Source organism: Ischnura elegans, chromosome X (genome assembly GCF_921293095.1).
Source record: "Ischnura elegans chromosome X, ioIscEleg1.1, whole genome shotgun sequence".
NCBI classification, from domain to species: domain Eukaryota; kingdom Metazoa; phylum Arthropoda; class Insecta; order Odonata; family Coenagrionidae; genus Ischnura; species Ischnura elegans.
In genome coordinates, this window is record NC_060259.1 from 42,124,313 (window position 1) to 42,134,729 (window position 10,417).

The window sequence follows — 10,417 nt, forward strand, 5'->3', positions numbered from 1 at the left end:
GAGCAGATATATTCGGAATAATATGATTCGAAGCATTTAGATTTATGTTCATTTTAAATGTTCCACTTCTTTGACCAATTTTCATCGAAATCTGAGGGGCCAAGAGTCAATTGCACTACGAAGAGACGTGGAATAACCCATTTACATGGTAACAAATGTGACACAAATGTGTGCGCAGGCTTCGTCGCCAATTTCCTAATGGCTGTCTCATGGATAAATTGCCGGAGGCTATCTATGAGCATTGCGGCACTCAACAAAAATTATTCAAACTCGTGAGTTATGCGTAGTGGATGGTGCGTATATGGTTGTTTCGCTACCAACTCCACTGTCTTCTCTTGTCCATTATTATAATGATAGAATGACACTGATCACAAAGAATTACTGACATAACGAATAAAATACTTAATGATTTAACTTTTCTTTGCGATTGAACTCCGCCGTGAATCCCCGCTAACTCAATTCGTATATTTTACTGAAGGTTATGTTTAAAGGCGTGTGTGGCTTTCAGAACCTTTATATGTAAGGCCTCAGGTTGGACCATTTTAAGTAGGAACTTAGCCGGCCTATTACCGAAATCCTTTGATTCCGGTTGGGCGATATGGGGTGAGATACCTTGCGATGCAAAGATGACAACTTTTGTTTACATAAGGTGATTGAGTTAACGTTACATAGTTTACCTAGATTTCAACAGAAAATAAGACTTAATCTGTCAAAATGTAACAATTTTACCTTTGCAATTGCACTGAAAAGCAACTTTGAATGCTTGGACGAGGGGAAAACACATTTCAATTGTACTTCATATAAATAATACAAATTACTCCTAAATACTAAACTTGAAATACAAAATACAGCCTAATCTTCGAACGGCGAAAATCAAATTGTTCAATCCTACAAATTAAAATTTATTAATATTTAACTAATTTCATTGAAAATGTGATGTAGTGCCCAATTAAATTACTCCACATTATCTTATTAAACATTAACTAGGTTTCGACGTTGTATTACAAAAATTAAAAATTTAACATTTCTATGACTAGTTTAAAGGAAAAAGACCTTGATGCTTTGGTGGTTGAGAGCATTTAGAGAGAGTTAAGAGGAGACATAGCCAATTTTTCAGCTTTTCCTTACTTCCTGGTTTATATGAAGTGCAATAGAAGTTCAAGCTGTGTTCCTACTGAACGCATTGTTATGAGAAGAATGATAAACGGACTAGAAATATTATAAGGAAAAGTGGTTGCGATGAAAATTGGCAATTAACACTACCAAAGACTTCGTGTCGCCGAAAGTGAACCATGTAGCTTGAGCCTCGTACCTGTCCTAGGCCCCGTGATAAACAGTGTTTTAAGAGTATATATTTAAAGCAATTCTTGAATACCTGTATTTCACATTGATGATATGTTCCTGGGGATAAAAGGAGTTGATGTCGGGTTGAAGGGTGTGAATGTGAATCGTATCTGGTATATTTTTAAAGAAACATCGTAAATTGCATAATTTTCCGTCGGTTCGGTAAAATGCTTTGCATATTACAGCGCTGTAGGTCCTGTAAATATCGAAGACCACTTGAAAAATCTCCATGCAGGGAAAATTTCAGGGAACAAACTTTCATCATTCGAAAAAGCTATGTGAGCTGTGGGTTTCAAAATCGCAGCGCGTGCAGGTGAGATCAGCGATAACGTTCAGACCTTAAAAAACATTAACTTAACAGGGGTGGGAGGCCAGTGGCAGATTAAGGAGGTAGTCGTATAAGGGGCGGACGGGGGAAGGAAGAGCTGCACCCCCATAATTTCTGGAAATGCTGAAAAATGGCAATCTTAAAGTTGGCTCTAAAATTAAAGTTTTTAATTCACAAACTTAAAAAGCAATGTTTAAAAATAAATGACGAGTATCTACAAGAAACAGAATTCATCATCAGACGCATTACTGCTAATAGGTGTGGTAAGGGACCACGGTTTGGTCCCCACATATTTGACACAAATCGAGAATCTATCTTAGATTTAAAATGCATATCTCGAGTAATTCACATCAAGGATTGGTTTGTGGTATCCTTGGTATAAACTACTCGACGTACACATTTTTAACCCTAACATGGATCCTCTGCGTCTTTACGGATTTCGTGGTTTTTAATATTTTGAAAATTGTCTTTTCCGGTGAACGCATTCGAATAGTAGTCCGTTTTATTTGCAATATTCGGCTAAATACTTATTCTTGCATGAATCTTAAGCATAAATTGAGAGCAATTTTTGAAAATTAATACGTCGTTGGACTTTCAGCACCAAACAAGAGGAGTTTTATTGTCCCCATACGAAGGGATATACCCCGTAGATACTTATTTAATGGTTAATATTATGCGTGCGCGTTTGGTTTTATAAACAAGTGATGCAAATTTAACCAGCCGTTTTTAGCTGTTCATGTCATAAACATATTTTTCAAAGCCAAAGCAAATGCATACCGAATTATACAAACTTATTTGAAAATAAACACAAAGGACCGCTAAGAGACAGTTTCACGGAAAAAATGATAAGCTAAAGATTTCAATACAATCAGGAGACTGAAAAAAATACCACGAAAGGCCAAAATTGCAAAATATTGCAAAAAACGCATCACATGTGTGGCACCAAGAAATCATCGACGCAACCAAAGTCACAAATATGAGGGTCAAAAGTTTAGCTTTAATCCCTTTTATCCGAAAATTTGCGTTATAATAATATTATAACAATAATGCAACTTTATTTCATTCATATGCAATTACATTACACCAGAAAACCCTTTAAGAATAATGGAATATATGAGTACCCCTTGTGAACACGTTTTGAGACTACCATCATATACTGTTTATAGAGGACTGGTGCTATCAATATATGGCAAATAAATTTTTCCTTGAATTCAGTGATATTTTTTTCTCATCGTTTGCATTCAACTGTGATATCCCAGTAATGTACATGCACACAATACTAATACACATGGTAACTAACTTGCTTTTAGAAACGCATAGCAATTACATACATACGTACAATATAAAATAGTGATGGTGTGGATGGGATGGTTACATTAAAAATGCCATTATGACCATAAGGGTACCCAAAACTACGTTTAAAATCTATGAATGTAAGTAAAAATAAAGAATACGAATCATATTAATGAATGAAACCATTTTTATCTAAAAATTAATCCAATTTCTTCATATGCGACTTAAACCTTCAGATTTAAAAAATAATTGAAAACCGACGTTTCTTAGACAATTTGAACGGCGAAATAACCTGATGATTGGCGAATCATTAATTGAGTGTCAACCGATTTTGATACAAACAACCATTTTATAATTTTACCAACCGTTTTTCATTATCAGCCCACAGTGTGACGGTAATATTACCGTTGCAGTCAATGGCAGTCAAAGGATGCACAACTACCGTTGACAGAAAATTTAGGGCGAGATTTAATTTCCGCCAAGGTTTTAAGATCTAGACTACCGTTTCATCACTTTATTATTGTAGGATTGGCGGCGACAGTAAACTGAATTCGACTAAAAAATCTAACATCTACAAACTCCCTGATTGCATGTAGATTATTAATTTCTTATGCTATAGATTATATAATTTCCTTAACGCCGGTAAAACTCCTTTGAAATGCAATAACCCATAATGCAAACACTTAAATATAGGTAGTTTAGTGTTTACATTACGCTAAGGGATGACAGACTTTTGTGCCGATAGACAAAGGCACATTTTCGCTCCATGGTGAAAATAATCTTCGATACAACCCCCAACCAAATACCCTAGTGCTAGCACGGAGAATATTATGTCAACTGTACCATACATCACTATTTTAATGAATTTTCCCTTCGTGATTACGAACCAACGTGGAAAACAGACGGATTTTAACGAACGCAGTAGAAGATAGGTCGTGAAGTTCATTTTCTTCACTTAAATGTAAATCCTGATAGTTCGAGAACCATTGAAGATACATTTCAATTCTATATTGACCGTTCCAATCGGATCTCGCGTGCTTATGACCTAGAGAAATTGCTCCTCATACCATATGACCGCAATTCATCCCGCTCATCTACCTTTTGAAGGGTATTCTACAATGGAGATCTCAACGCCCGAAGCAAAACTTGCATGTGTAAGCGGGCCTACACATTAAAATAAAGTCATCCTGAGACGCAGCCACTCGATATCTTCGACACTTTTCCATAGGATTGAATTACGCCAACGATCGTGTTTGCCGATTTGACAACTACAAAGGGACAGGAGTAAAAACGAGCTCCATAAGTAGATGCGAGTGTTGTCAAAGGTAACCGACTAATGACATAATGGTTTGAAAATCAGATCTTTTAAATGGTTGCCATAAAAATAAATCACTACCAGAAAGTACCTGGAATACAATAACGCAAGATGTTCATGAGTCTTAAATGAAGAATAAATAACCACGTAGTAAAATAAAGGGAGGTTAAGCATTAAAAATCATCAACATAATCTATATTATCCCATATTTTTTAGAGAAACACGTTCAGCAGCAGTTTCACATTAAGTTGCACACAACTAAACGATTGCGAGAGTTATGGTTCATCCTGGTGCGTCCACTTGAATGTTTATGTAATGCCATTTAAGCACTAGGCATGTCATTTCCAAGATATTCATGGATTATAATGCATATCATCATTTATGAATGCGTAGAGTCATTAATTAACATTATCAATTTAGCTACATTTTATTATAAGGACGGTTTCCGAAGTGGTACCTATCGCAAGAGATCGAAACTTCTACGTCGTTTCTTCAGTGTTGATGGGTGATTTTATTTTTCGGCTTCCAGGGAACACACGCTGCGGCGAACATAGATAATATTTTTGGAGGGGAAAACATCAATGCAATGTTAGGTTAACTAATTATATTTGAGGTTTTCCTATAATATTTTATATTAGAATATATAAGATTTATAATGCCTACCGCTAAATATCAGTGCATGCCAAGGCAATGCTCTTTAATTCAATGGACAAATTCAGACTATTTTACCTCTTTCGGGAGGGGAGTTCTCCCTGGGCCCCACCTACACATGTATACGCCATTGAATACACCCACAAGTTTATATCACTTTTGTAAAATTTTCTCAGTTAGTCATCCTTCACCACATCGACAAAACTATCCAAATACATTTATCCCGTATCCATTCCATCCATCGTATCCGTTTCCATTTGGAGAACGTCTACAATTGGGTGGTTTCCTATTGTTTTTTTAATGTCTAAATCGAAAGATTATTACTCCTGGAGTACGTATTTCACGCTTTTAGATTTTTAAATGACGATATGTAGATATTTTTCGCGATTAAATGAAAAGTGAAAATATTCAAGCGCGCGAAAACGCGACGGCTAAGTATGAAAGCCGGGAAATCTCCGTGTGACGTAGTTCTGGTTCCCGCTGCCGCAAGTGAGGTGACCTTGGGGGGAGGCTTTGAGCGCTGATACGACGCAGGATGCTAGCAGGTAGCCGAGTACCCTGCTAGCTGGTAGCGCTTGGGATAAATAAGGATTATTAATACCTTATCAAACGAAGAAAACTTTCCGACCTTAGCCAGTTTCAATAGGTGATTATTAAGACATGTTTCCCTGAGCTCTGTGCCTCATACATGCATTGGTAACCTCAGACGATGAAACTCCTATCTACTCGTATAGAAACTAGGTCCCTGTGACGTCACGTGGAGTGGCATCGCATGGGCGCCAATCTGGCCTTCTGGCCTCAAATGAGAATAAAATTGACCATTACCATTCGTCTAAACCGGTATTTCTAAAACCAAATAATTTGTATATTATGAATACACTAATGGTGGGTAACGAATCGCAATCAATGCCTTTCGTTTTCTTTGATCAAGGAAACTACCCTATTGTATTGCTCTATTATAAATAGTACCCGATGACGACGCGAGGAGAAAAATAATGGTGGCAACTTTTTGTGGATAGACATTCCATTACGCTTCATCAACGACGCCACCACAAGGTTACTTTGGACAGATGAGGGTAGAGCTAACCCGGGACTGGCGTGTGAATCTACACATGCCGAATAGAGGGAAAGCCTTTCTCTGCGCCACCTCGCACTTTCAGGATTTTTGAATGGGAGTGTTCGAAGTCTTCTCATTTAATTTGAACTCATGACCCCACGGTCAACAGCCGAGAGCAAGACCCAATAGCCTACCACGCTCCCATTTACGACACAGAGTTTGGCCTTTGCATACTCTCTTGCTTTTTCCGTCGCCAAGGCTAGGTTTTTTAAAAGCAATTTCCTCCATTCTATTTTTTTGGAAAAACTCAAGAAAAAGACATTTCCGTGGCATGAGACAGCAAATGAGATAATTTGAAAAAATGAAAAATCTACAGAGAAATGATTTCTGGAATTATTAAAAAAATTCGAAAGGAAATTACCTCACACGGGGCCTACTCTACACCACCACCTCACTTATCATGCTCGCCATCCTCATAGCCTCCTCGAACTCCTTCCATCCCGCAAGAGCCGTTGTTTGTCCTGACAAAAAAAGAAGCGAGAATATATTAATGACGGAGACTGTATTAGGACAGTAATAAATAAGAGTCTAAAAATGAAATTATACTTTTTACTCAGGAAAAATAAGTTTCCAGCGCTGGCGAGAATACTGAAAGTATAAAGTACCTAAAGGAACATTCAACATATTTTCAGTAAAAAATAAATGCAAGTAATTGAAAAAATAACAGAAAGTATGTTAAGAATACACTTTCGTTTGTTCGAGATTGAGTGTGTAGGAGAATAGGAGAGGTGAGATGGACGGAGAGGAACGAGCGAGAATATCTCGCCAGTAATCTGATTATTGATGCGTATTGTCTGGTTTAATTTCACGGAAGATAGTCACAATGGTAAATTAACTATGAACAAAGGAATGGTGAAAATCTAGATATTCATTGGGCATGTGGTGTTGATTTATTTATCAACTATCAGGCCACCCGGCGTCGCTCGGGAAGGATAGTACTGTAACCAGAGAAGTGGGAAACTTGGACTTCATGATGACATAGCTGGATTTATATTTCCTCTTTGAGAGTGTTAAGAAGTGTGCCTACCCGGTAGGATGTCCAAGCGCAGAGGTTGTGTGACTTAACAAACGGTAATGAAAAAACGACGCAAAGGAGGTGTCGCACGCAACCGAAAGTGGCACTACGGGGTTCGATAGAATGAGATGCACCTACGTACCAATTTTGTTCGCAATTCGTGCGGGCAAAGCGGACAGACAAACAGACATCCTCTTTCATGTATAGATGAAGACATATGTTAAAAATTACATTCATAAAGATGTCCTAAGGGATGATAGCGCTAGAAAAACGATGACCTTTATTAATAGTAAAGAGTTGATAGGACGAATAATGTTTAGGACAGTAAGGTATAATTTTAATTGCACTGCTTTAATGCACAGAAAAGTGGGTTCAAAGGAAGGAGGACGAGCAAGGACTGGAGGCGTTCGAGATGTGAGTGTGGAGGAGAATGGACGGAGAAATGAAGGAATGGGGAGGTGCAATGAATGGTGGGTGAAGAGAATAAAATGCTACAAGAGATAGGATGGGGCATAGGTTGTCAATGGAACGAATCCTAAGAGGAGATGAGATTCCCAATGCCGAAATATAGGGAACAATGCTTGGAGCACAGAGAAAGAAAAGGGGGAGAGAAAGGGTTCAGAGATATAATACGGAACAGCATCACATACAAATATGGAAGGCCCGACGTTCCCATTATTCATTTGGAGAGAAGCAATAGTATTTTGAGACTTTTGCAAAAGAGGGACTTGGGGAATTTTAACAGAAAATCTTCACCAATTTCTGTAAGCATAGAAATTATATTAATGATTTACTTGAACCCTTTTTGTGATATATTTGGCCTGCCGGGGCTCTAACAAAATTGGCTTTTCTGGGATTCTTCATCTCAATCACACGAAATAACTCAAACTCCACCCTTGAGATGGCTTACGCTCAATTGGAGGTTGATTAAAGAGTGTTTTTTCAACTGATACTCCATGAAACATAGATGCTTCTATAATAAATTATACTTATGTGCACCGAAAGTATAATAAATAAATCCTGAAAAAATGAAGATTAATACGCTTTTTGCCGCAGATAGAATTTTTAGAGGAGATGGGAAAGGCGGGGATGAACGGAAAATTCATTACAATTCATTTGTATTTTCTGCAAACCTACCGAAATACGTACATAATTTGTAATAATACAGAAAAAATGACAACTTTTGCATTATATCGCCATAGTATTTGGGTGGTTTCCGAGTCAAATGCGCTAAAATTTGTGGGACCATTTTCAGGTATCGTAGAGCCAATAATTTTCTTTCAACAAGCATCAAACAGAAATACGTAATACAGAGAGATGAGATTACTGTTTCCACCAAATGATGACCGTTCTCACCTTTTACTGTAATTCAGAATGCATGAGGGTTTGCTCATCACTTTCCCCGACAATTTTCATAGAGTGTTGCACTCCCGATACCGATATGAGATAAAAATTTCCCGCACAACGTAAATTTGATCCAGGCAATAATTCGTATATTTAGGAATCGAAATCAATTATAGTGATTCATTTCCAACGCATTGGTCAATTCCAAGTGAAACCATGTTTAGTGCAATCAAAGAGCATAGCCATGAAAACTAAGGTACGGGCAATAACAACATTAGAACGCTCGAGTAATCAGAGGCACTTTCCATTATCTCCCACGAGTGTGAATTATTGCAAGGGAAACATAAGGAAATTCAGAGAAGCTGCTTCCTGGATATCTCCGGAATATTACAATTTTTGCAAAAACGACTTAGATACGAGAATTATACTTATCTGCATGTAAGTCACACATTAGACAATAGAGGTCAAGCAGTAGTGCTCGGGTAGTAAAGGTCAAATTTTAATGTTTTTATTTCATATAAATACTGACTACACATCCTGAAAATTTCAAGATGGTAGCTCAATATTTAAGAGTAATGCGTAATGAAAATATGACAAAATGGAGTCCAGTTGGAGTCAACGAAAAGTTCATGAAATAATCGAGTTGCCTTTAATTCCTAAAGGGAACTAATTTTCTCTGGAGAACCCTAGAAAGTAAAGAAGGCAAAAGTAGAGGGAGCCTAAATAAAATGTAATTTACAAAAGAATGGTAGAAAAGGTGGGATAAAGGCGATCACGGGAGACCAACCTTTCCAAAACAATTTCCCGACAGTTAAAAACAGAGCTAAACTACGTTTCCTAATGCATGCAAGATGAATAAAAATCCTTCAGGGTTTCCAAGTATAATGAAGAGAATGAGGACCTTATCACATACGGATGTAGCATGACATCACTTAACATCGAATGGATGTATGTACTTAAGATTATAAAGAATAAATAAAAAGCTCAAGCGGAAGAAAACAAAGAACGTGAAATAGGCAGCGGGATTACTAAATGGAAAAAGAAGATATATAAGGTTGGCGTAGATGAAAAATATTTGTAAACCTGAAACCAAGAAAGAGAAGAATTGAATGTAATTCTAAAATGATCAAAAACGAGAACTATTCTAAATTACATGAATCCTGTATGTTAGAATGGCACCAGTGATGGTAAAAAATAAATAAAATTACAGCAGTAGCGATGAAACTAATGATAAAACGAAAAACTTCTAAAATACGAGCCAATGACTAAAGTACCTTCATTTTATGAAAGATTATTCAGTTCATAACCACATACTAAATATGTGCAGTTAAAGATTGATAGGAGCACAATGCTTCAAATCGATTTTTTACAGAGTCTGCTGAAAATGCAACGAATGATAACAGTAAGGGAGGGAAAGGCTAACAGCCCGTAACTCGCCAGCAAGCCTAGAACTGCCATGGCGAGGCATGCATGCTTAAATGCAGCAAACATACATACTGGGGTTTCCGCATCGCTAACGAACAAAACAAACACTTTCTACAACCTTAGATCGGGGCTCAGCAGACAACTTAGAGGAAATGTAGAAAGAAGAGCGGCCTCAGAGTTGAGCTAGCGGATAGGCTGGGCTACGCTGAGATATCTCCGACAGCATTGAAGCAAGTAAATGATAGAGCAAGGCTTACAGCTTGATTAAGCGAAGGTAGCGTTCGAAGAGAAATTAGCAAAGGTCTAGGTGGTGGGACAGAATACAGAAATATCATTAACACCGAGAGGAAACGAAAATAAATTTCAAACAAATATTGAAGGTGAAAAAGAAAAAAAAAACAATGCTATTTGTGGACCACCAATGTTATCTGGCAATTCCACTACATTCAGAGCAAAATAACACAAGATAATGATAAGTTGACGCATAAGGCCTTCGAAAATGTTTAAGAAGAATTCTCAAAGAATAAGATACCGTAAGTGAGTGTTTAGAAGAATGATTCTAAAAACTTGAATCAACACATTTGG

At 37.3% G+C, this 10,417-nt stretch overlaps 1 protein-coding gene across 1 annotated transcript in view; it reads right to left on the minus strand.

Annotated features, from left to right (window-relative positions):
* Nucleotides 1-6,494, minus strand: part of LOC124171938 (trithorax group protein osa) — a 92,102-nt gene extending 85,608 nt beyond the window's left edge. Inside the window, exon 1 of the mRNA XM_046551384.1 lies at nucleotides 6,410-6,494. The gene's annotated coding sequence lies outside the window, so the exon portion shown is untranslated. The remainder of the gene's footprint in view (nucleotides 1-6,409) is intronic.
* Nucleotides 6,495-10,417: the final 3,923 nt, after the last annotated feature.